This window comes from Apus apus, chromosome W (assembly GCF_020740795.1).
Source record: "Apus apus isolate bApuApu2 chromosome W, bApuApu2.pri.cur, whole genome shotgun sequence".
In the NCBI taxonomy this organism is placed as follows: Eukaryota; Metazoa; Chordata; class Aves; order Apodiformes; family Apodidae; genus Apus; species Apus apus.
Genome location: NC_067311.1, coordinates 10,669,303 through 10,679,309, shown reverse-complemented (window position 1 = coordinate 10,679,309; position 10,007 = coordinate 10,669,303).

Below are 10,007 nucleotides of genomic sequence, written 5' to 3'. Positions count from 1 at the left end.
CAGTTATCCCACACGATGATGTCATTGATACATTGAAGATGTTATGGAGCTCTACCCTTCTCCTGCACTCGGGTGCTAGAGGAATAGAGAAAAAGGCATGAGCAATGTCAATAGTGGCAACACCACCTGGCTGCTTTCGACTCCAGCTTGTACTGAAGATCTAGCATGTCTGGCACAGCAGCACTGAGCAGTGGTGTAACCTCATTCAGGCCATGATAGTCCACTGTCAGCCTCCACTTGCCATCAGGCTTTCGCACTGGCCATATAGGACTATTGAAGGGTGAGTGAGTCCTGCTGAAAACTCCCTGGCTCTCCAATTGCCAGATCAGCTTATGAATGGGGATCACCGAATCTCTGTTGGTGTGATATTGTCGTCTATGCACCATTGAAGTGGCAATTGGCACCTGTTGGTTTTCAACCTTCAGCAACCCCACTAGAGAAGGGTCATCTGAAAGGCCAGGTAAGGTATGCAGCTGTTCAGTGTCCTCAGTCTCTACAGCTGTTATGCCAAAGGCCCACTGGTACCCTTTCGGGTCCTGTAAAGATCCTTTTTTGAGGTAATCTATGCCAAGGATGCACGGAGCATCTGGGCCAGTCACTACAGCGTGCATTTGCCGCTCCTTACCAGTGAGGCTCACGTTGGCCTCCACAACAGTCAGTTGTTTGAAGATCCTCCAGTCACTCCAGAAATACTGACGGATTCTGTCCCTTTATGATTCGATGGCATTAATGTGCACTGTGCACCAGTGTCCACCAAGGCTTTATACTTTTGTGGTTCTAATGTGCCAGGCCACTGAATCCACACAGTCCCGTAAACTCGGTTGTCCCTCTCCTCCTCCTGGCTGGAGGCAGGGCACCTCTAAAATTGAGCATCTGAGCTCAATGCACCATCCTGGTGGAAGGACTGGTTGCTGGAGACTGGAACAGCCTTCTTCCTGGAAGGACTGTCTCCTGCATTAGAATAGCAGTAGGTTTGTTGTCCCAGGTTCTCATGTCCTTTTTAGAACGATCATGCAAGCGAGATCACAGGTAGCAGCCAAGTGGGTCCCATCTCTCTCGCTGCTGTCTTGTAGCAAGACTTCTCCTCTTAATGGCTGCAACACAAGACCAATTGTCTCTAGGGAGATACTGGGGTTTACCTTTCCATCTGTTTAGCATCTTACTCCTTCTGTCAGGGCTCAGACAGCCAGTCAGTTTTTTTACCCAGCAGAGAGTGTACCTGTCTACACCATATGCCACCAGCTTCTCTAGGAGAATGCTGTGGAAGACAGTGTCAAAGGCTTTTCCAAAGTCTAGATAGACTATTTCCATAGCCCTTCCCTCATCCAACCCTTACAGAACAGGTGTATGGCCCTGGATCTGGAAAACCAGGTAACTGTGGTTACTGACAAAGGTCCATCCAGGGACTTGCTGAGGCAGTCTGCCCCATGCGTTAGAACTGCCTCTGTTAAGAATAAAAGGAAGGTCATTGTTATGGGAGATTCTCTTTTGAAGGGAACTGAGATCCCCATATGCTGGCTAGACCCATCCCACAGGGAGGTCTGCTGCCTCCCTGGGGCCCGGGTTAGTGATGTTACTGAGAAACTCCCAGGCCTGGTGCAGCCCTCTGATTACTACCTGTAGAGGGCTTTTTAGCAAGCAATGGACATGTGAGCAATCCAGCCTTTACTGAAAACATCTGGGGCCCCAAGCAAGGACGTTTCCAAGGATACCAACTGAGAAAGTGAGCAGCGAAGTAAACAACTTCCAGATGTGCCAAAGCAGGAAGTGAAGGCGGAGAATCATGACTGTGCATTCGTGTGCTATAAGGCTAGGAACCAATCACTGTTTAGGTCGTGGCAGGGCTTTATGACAATTGACCAATGACAAGAGTGGTTTTGGACGCGTGTACATAGTAAGGGGCTATATAAGAAAGGTTGGTGCGTAAAATAAACAGCATTCACCTGATCATATTGATCCCTGTGTGTCTGTCCATAATGATCTCCTGCAACTACCCACTAGTGGTCATGCAGGTGGGCACTGATGAGGTTGCCAAGGCAAGTCCTAGGGCAATGAAAAGGGATTTCAGAGAACTGAGGTGAATGATTGTGGGATCAGGAGCACAGGTGGCCTTTCCTCAGTTCCTTCAGTGGCAGGAAAAGCTGAAAGGATTAGGAAAACACAGCTGATTAACAAATGGCTTAGAGGCTGGTGCTGTCAGATGAACTTTGGGTTTTTCAATCATGGAGATGTTTACATAGCACCAGGTCTGCTAGCAAAAAATGGTCTAGAACTATCAAGGGGGAAAAGGATTCTTGGCCAGGAATTAGTGGGGCTCATTGAGAGGGCTTTAAACTAGGCTTGAAGGGGGTAGAGGATAAAACCAGGCCCACTGGAAATGAGCCTGGGAGCAACAAGAGGACACCAGGGCTCATCCAGAGAGCTTTAAACCAGATTTGAAGGGGAATGGGGATACAGCTGGGCTTGCTAGAGAGGTGCCTGGGTGTTGTGGCTCAGCACTTGTGGGGCAGCATGCTAGTATTTTTCCCTCTTTGAAATGCTTATACACTAATGCACGCAGCACAGGGAGTAAACAGGAAGAACTAGAGATCTGTGTGCAGTTGCATGGCAATGATCTCGTTGCAATCACTGAGACATGGTGGAATAGCTCACGTGACAGGAACATTGTCATGGATGGGTATGTCCTTTTTAGGAAAGATAGGCCAGCAAGGCAAGGTGGTGGAATTGCTCTTTATGTGAGAGAGCAACTGGAATGTATTGATCTGTCCCTGGGGGCAGGTGAAGAGCAGGTTGAGAACCTATGGGTAAAGATTAAGGGGCAGGCTAATACAACGGACACAGCGTCTGGTTTGAGCCAGGATGAAGCCAATTTTCCTTTTTACTGATTTTTTTTTTTCTTCAGTGAGCTTTCTTTTAACTAGCAACATTCTGTTCTAGCTAGGCTGATAAGACATTGGAATGTTTTTCTAACTGCTGGGGCTTCAAGGTCGCACCTTCACTCTGCCGGCTCAGACACTACGGGGAGATCTATGACCCCCCCGTAGGAGGCTGAGTTAGACAGACAGCAAAATTGGCCAGAGATATTCCATTCCATATATCTATATAAGCTCAGAGGAAGGCCAGAGATCACAGAAGACAACTTCCTTCCTGCTTCTTCTTCCCTTCTCTTCCGTCCATGGCCGGCATCCGGGGAGGACTCCGTCCATCCATCACCGTCGACCCTTAGGCTTGAGCTCTCCTGACCCTCATCACTCTCCGCTTTCTCCGGCAGCAGCTCCGGGATTTCTCGGAACTGCTCCAGCTCAGGGGAATGTGGTGGGAGTTGCTGGGGGTGGGGGGAGGCGAGAGGCTCTTGCACATACCTGAACATATCTGTATATAATTGTATATATCTTCTTATATCATTAGTGTTTAATTAAAGCTGTGTAGTTTAGTTTTCAATCCAGCCAAGTCTCTCTCTTTTTCTCTCTCTCCTTCCCTACTTGGGTGGGAGGGGGAGGGGATCGAGATCATTGTTGTCGGACCTGAGTCAAATGGTGACACACAGTTGTGGGTGTTTATTACAGGATCAGGATGGGGATGTTCATGAGGCCTTCTGCAGACAGCTGAGAGTTGCCTCACAATCACAGGCTTTGGTCCTCATGGGGGACTTCAATCACGCTGATGTCTGCTGGGGAGACCACATAGTCAGGCAGGTACAGTCCAGGAGGTTCCTCCAGTGCATTGATGATAACTTTTTTAACTCAGGTGGTGGAGGAACCAACAAGGAGAGGTGTACTACTAGACCTAGTATTGACAAGCAAAGAGGGACTGGCAGAAGACATTAAGGTTGGGGGCAACCTTGGTTGTAGTGACCATGAGATGGTAGAGTTCAGAATCATGTGCAGCAGGTACTGAGCATCTAGCAGGGTCAAAACCCTGGATTTCAGAAGAGCTAACTTTGGCTTTTTCAAGTAACAGCTTGTAGAAATCCAATGGGATATGGTACTGGAAGGAAAGGTGTGGAGAATAGCCATGGGAAAAGAAAAAGGGCCTCTTCTATCTGTAAAGAAGTAGAGACCAGCTAAGGGCCAGGGCTTGCTGTGAGCAGCACTGTGAATGTTGACAAAAATCAGAACACTGTTTATTGTGTGTTTGGTGTGTGATTGGCTACATCCTGGGAACCCAAGGGCTGTGTATGTGCCAAGGAGCAGGTGTGAGTGCTGTTTACATTCTCTGTACCCCGGCTGATTATTCTGAGTTCCCACTGTAAAAGTATATAAGGGAGCATTTTTCTCATAATAAATGATTCCATTGCTTCTCACCCTGGAGTCTGTGTCTTAACCACCACAAAAAGGGGGCCCAAGAGAGTTGGTTAATATTCAAGCACCACCTCATCCAAGCTCAAGATCAAAGTGTCCTGAAGAGTAAGAAATCAAGTAAGAGAGCCAGGAGACCTGCATGGTTGAGCAGGGAACTTCTGAACAAACATAAGTGGAAGAAAGAAGTTTATAGATCATGGAAGAAGGGGTTGACCACTTAGGAAGAATACAAGAATGTGGCTGGAAGGTGTAGGGATGCAACAAGGAAAGCTAAGGCCTCCTTAGAAATTAAATTGGCAAGGGAAGTCAAGGACAACAAGAAAGGCTCTTTCAAGTACATTGGAGATAAAAGGAAGAACAGAGAAAATGTGGGCCCACTGCTGAATGAAGTGGGTGCCCTGGTGATGGAGGACATGGAGAAGGTGGAGTTACTTAATGCCTTCTTTGCCTCAGTCTTTACAGCTAAGGCTGACCTTCAGGATTCCCAAACCTTCCAGACCACAGAAGATGTCAGGAGTGAGGAAGACTTCACCTTGACTGAAGAAGATTGGGTTAAAGGTCAGTTAAGGAAACTGGACATCTTCAAATCCATGGGCCCTGATGGGATGCACCCATGTGTGCTGAGGGAGCTGGCAGAAGTCATCGCTAGACCGCTCTCCATCATCTTTGAAAAGCCCTGGAAAACGGGAGAGGTGCCTGAGGACTGGAGGAAAGCCAGTGTCACTCCAGTCTTCAAAAAGGGCAAGAAACAGGACTCGGGTAAATACAGACCGGTTAGCCTCACCTCCATCCCTGGAAAGATGATGGAGCAGCTCATTCTGGGGATCATCTCTAAGCACATGGAAGAAAAGAAGGTTATCAGGAGTAGCCAGCATGGATTCACCAAGGGGAAATCATGTCTGACTAATCTGATAGTCTTCTATGATGGTGTGACAGAATGGATAGATGCAGGGAGAACAGTGGATGTTGTCTTCCTCGACTTTAGCAAGGCTTTTGACACTGTCTCCCATAACATCCTTGTGGATAAGCTCAGGAAGTGTGAGTTAGAAGGGCAGACAGTGAGATGGATGGAGAAGTGGCTAAACAATAGAGCCCAGAGGGTTGTGATCAACGGTGCAGAGTCCAGTTGGAGATCTGTGACTAGTGGTGTTCCCCAGGGGTCAGTACTGGGCCCAGTCTTATTCAACATTTTCATCAGTGACCTGGATGAGGGGATGGAGTGTATCCTCAGCAAGTTTGCTGATGATATGAAGCTGGGAGGATCGGCTGATACACCTGAAGACTGTGTGGCCTTCAGCGAGATCTAGACAGACTGGAGAGCTGGGGAAAGATCATAGAATCATAGAATCATAGAATGGTTTGGGTTGGAAGGGACCTTAAAGATCATCTAGTTCCAACCCCCCTGCATGGGCAGGGGCACCGCCCACTAGATCAGGTTGCTCAAGGCCCCATCCAACCTGGTCTTGAAGACCTCCAGGGAGGGGGCATCCACAACCTCCCTGGCCAACCTGTTCCAGCATCTCACCACCGTGACAGGGAAGAACTTTTTCCTAATGTCTAACCTGAATCTCCCCTCTTTAAGTTTCAGACCATTGCCCCTTGTCCTCTTGCTATACACCCGTGTAAAAAGCCCTACTCCAGCTTTCTTGTAGGCCCCCTTCAGATATTGGAAAGTTGCTATAAGGTCACCACGGAGCCTCCTCTTCTCTAGGCTGAACAACCCCAACTTCCTCAGCCTATCTTCAGAGGGGAGGTGCTCCAGCCCTCTGATCATCTTTGTGGCTCTCCTCTGGACACGCTCAAGTTCTATGTCCTTCTTATGTTGGGGACTCCAGAACTGGACACAGTACTCCAGGTGGGGTCTCACTAGAGCAGAGCAGAGGGGGAAAATCACCTCTCTCGACCGGCTGGCTATGCTTCTTTTGATGCAGCCCAGGATACGGTTGGCTTTCTGGGCTGCAAGTGCACATTGACAGCTCATGTTAAACTTCTGGTCCACCACTACCCCCAAGTCCTTCTCCTCTGGGCTGTCCTCAATCCTTATTCCTCCCAACCTGTATTCGTGCATAGGATTGCCTCAACCCAGGTGCAGAACCTTACACTTGGCCTTTTTGAACTTCATGCAGTTTGCACAAGCTCACTTCTCAAGCCTGTCAGGGTCCCTCTGGATGGCATCCCTTCCCTCCAGCGTGTTGACTGTTTGGTGTCATCAGCAAACTTGCTGAGGGTGCACTTGATTCTACTGTCCATGTCGCTGACAAAGATGTTAAATAACACTGGTCCAAGTACTGACCCTTGAGGAACAGCACTTGTCACATGTCTCCATTTGGACATCAAGCCATTGATCACAACTCTTTGGGTATGACCAGTCAGCCAGTTCCTTATCCAACGAATGGTCCATCTATCAAATCTGTATTGTTTCAGTTTTGAGACCAGAATGTCATGCAGGACAGTATCAAAGGTTTTGGACAGGTCCAGTTAGATGACATCTGTTGCTCTGCCTTTGTCCACCAAGGCTGTGACCCTATCATAAAAGGCCATCAAATTAGTCAGGCAGGACTTGCCCTTAGTGAAGCCATGTTGGCTGTCACCAATCACCCCTTTGTTGTTCTCGTGCTTTAGCAGGGTCTTCAGGAGAACCTGCTCCAAGATCTTGCCAGGCACAGAGTTGAGACTGACTGATCTGTAGCTCTCTGGGTCTTCTTTTTTTCCTTTCTTGAAAATGGGGGTTATGTTTCCCCGTTTCCAGTCAGCAGGAACTTCACCAGACTGCCATGACTTCTCAAATATGATAGACAGTGGCTTTGCAACTTCGTCCACCAGGTCTTTCAGGAGCCATGGATGAATCCCATCAGGTCCCATGGACTTATTCACCTTTAGTTGGTCTCGAACCTCCTCTTCATCTACAGTGGGGGGATCCTCCTTTTCCCAGTCTCTGCCTTTGGTTTCTGTAACATGGGGGGCGTGACCAGAGTCCTTGCTGGTGAAGACTGAGGCAAAGTAGTCATTGAGGACCTCAGCTTTCTCTACATCTTGGATGACCAGCTCTCCTGTTTCCTTCTGAAGTGGGCCCACATTTTCCCTAGTCTTCCTTTTATCATTAATGTACCTATAGAAACTTTTCTTATTGCCCTTAACTTCCCTTGCCAGATCCTGTGCTTTTGCTTTCCTAGCCTGATCTCTTGCTTCTCTGACTACTTCTCTGTACTTCTCCCAGAATATCTGGCCTTGCTTCCACCCTCTGTAAATTTTGTTTTTACACCTGTGTCCAGGAGTTCCCTGCTCATCCATGCAGGCCTCCTGTCACTCCTGCCTGCCTTCCTTTGTAGGGACACATTGGTCCTGGGCATGCAGGAAATGTTCCTTGAATATGGACCAGCTTTTCTGGGCTCCTTTCCCATCCAGGGCTTTGTCCCATTCTATCCTACCAAACAGATCCTTGAGGACATCAAAGTCCGCCTTTTTAAAATCAAGTGTTCTCAGTTTACTTTGTACTTTTCTCATTGCCCTAAGGATCTTGAATTCTATGGTGTCATGGTCACTGTAGCCTAGTCTCCCATTGAGTTTCACATCACTCACCAGCCCATCTCTGTTGGTGAGAACAAGGTCCAGCAAAGCTCCTTTTCTGGTTGGTTTCTCTATGATTTGGAGGAGGAAGTTGCCATCAATGCACTCAAGGAACTTTCTGGAGTGCTGGTGCTTTGTTGTGTTGTCCCTCCAGCAGTTGTCATGGTGATTAAAGTCCCCCATGAGGACCATGGCTTGCAAGTGCGAAGCAGCTCCTATCTGTCTAAAGAGGGCCTCATCCACTTGGTCATCCTGGTTGGGTGGCCTGTAGCCAATGCCCACTATGATATCTCCTGCCCCTGACGTCCCTTTAATCCTGACCCAGAGGGTTTCCATCAGCTCCTCATCCATCCCCAGGCAGAGCTCCATGGACTCCAGCTGGTCACTGATGTAGAGGGCAACACCCCCTCCTCTTTTGCCATCCCTGTCCTTCCTAAACAGTTTATACCCAACCATCTGTACGCTCCAGTCATAGGAGCCATCCCACCATATCTCAGTGATCCAAATAACATCATAGCCCTACAGGCATGCCAACATGTGCAGGTCCTCTTGTTTATTCCCCATGCTTCGTGCATTTGATGAACCTAATGAGGTTCAACAAGAATAATTGTAGAGTCCTGCACCTGTGGAGAAAAAACACCATACACTGATATAGATTAGGGGTTGACCTGCCAGAAAGCAGCCCCATGAAGAAGGACCTTGGGGTCCTGGTGGACAACAAGTTATCCATGGGACAGCAATATGCCCTTGTGGCCAAGAGAGCCAATAGTATCTTGGGATGTATTAAGAACAGTGTGGCCAGCAGGTCAAGGGAGGTTCTCCTCCTCTACTCTGCCCTAGTGAGACCACATCTGGAGTATTGTGTCCAGTTCTGGGCTCCCCAGTTCAAGAGGAATAGGGATATGATAGAAAGAGTCCAACAGCAAGCTACGAGGATGATTAAGGGACTGGGACATCTGTCATATGATGAAAGGCTAAGAGACCTGGGGCTGTTTAGTTTTGAGAAGAGAAGACTAAGAGGGGACCTTATTAATGTCTACAAACATCTGAAGGGTGAATGTCAAGAACGGGCCAGTCTCTTTTCAGTGATGCCCTGTGATAGGATGAGGGGAAATGGCACCAAGCTACAACACAGGAAGTTCCACCTCAACATGAGGAAAAACTTCTTTACTGTGAGGGTTACAGAGCGCTGGAACAGGATGCCCAGAGAGGTTGTGGAGTCTCCTTCTCTGGAGACTTTCAAGACCCGCCTGGATGTGTTCCTGTGTGATGTACTCTAGGTGACCCTGCTCTGGCAGGGGGGTTGGACTTGATGATCTTCAGAGGTCCCTTCCAACCCCTATGATTCTATGATTCTGTGATTCTGTGAATCCTTCTTCCTGAGGAGGAAGGAGCGGCAAGAACCATTAAACTGTGATGTGACTCTAAACCCCATCCCCTGTCCCCCTGTGCCACTGGGAGAAAGGAGGTAGAGAAATTGGAAACAAAGTAATTTGGGCCTGGGAAGAAGGGAGGGGTGGGGGTAACATATGCAAGCCCTGCTCTTTGTGTTGTCTGTGTCCTGTGTGTGTTTGATTAGTGTGAAATTTAATTAATTTTTTTTTCCCCAAGTTGAGTCTGTTTTGCCTGAGACCTTAATCAGTGAAGGACACTCCTTGTCCTTTTTCTCGACCCATGAGCTTCTAGTTGGCCTTTGATCTTCCCCATCCCACAGTGTGCGTTTGGGGGCGGGGGAAGCTGAGTGAGCGACCATGTGGCTGTTTCTTTGTTGTCGTGTTAGGCCCAAACCACGACACCAACTCATGCACAGCTGGTCTTTCAAATTCATCCCAACATCCCATGATGGAGAATGTATGGGCATGTGCTGCTGGTACAGCCTGTGCAAACCTCCGGAGCATGGGCATGTCTCACAAGACGTCATCAGGATTTGTAATCCCTTGGTTATCATAGATCACTTCTCGCACAGCTAATTCTCTCAAGTACGTGATGGCTTTTTCAAGAGTGGGTGTTCTACTTCGGTGCCAGTCAATGTCACCCTTATGGGGGTATCTCTCCCTTACGGCTGAAAGAAGTCGGCTCCACAGGGTGGTAGTTCTGGGCTTTCTACCAAGAGCTTTCTCAATACCAGCATCTCTGGCC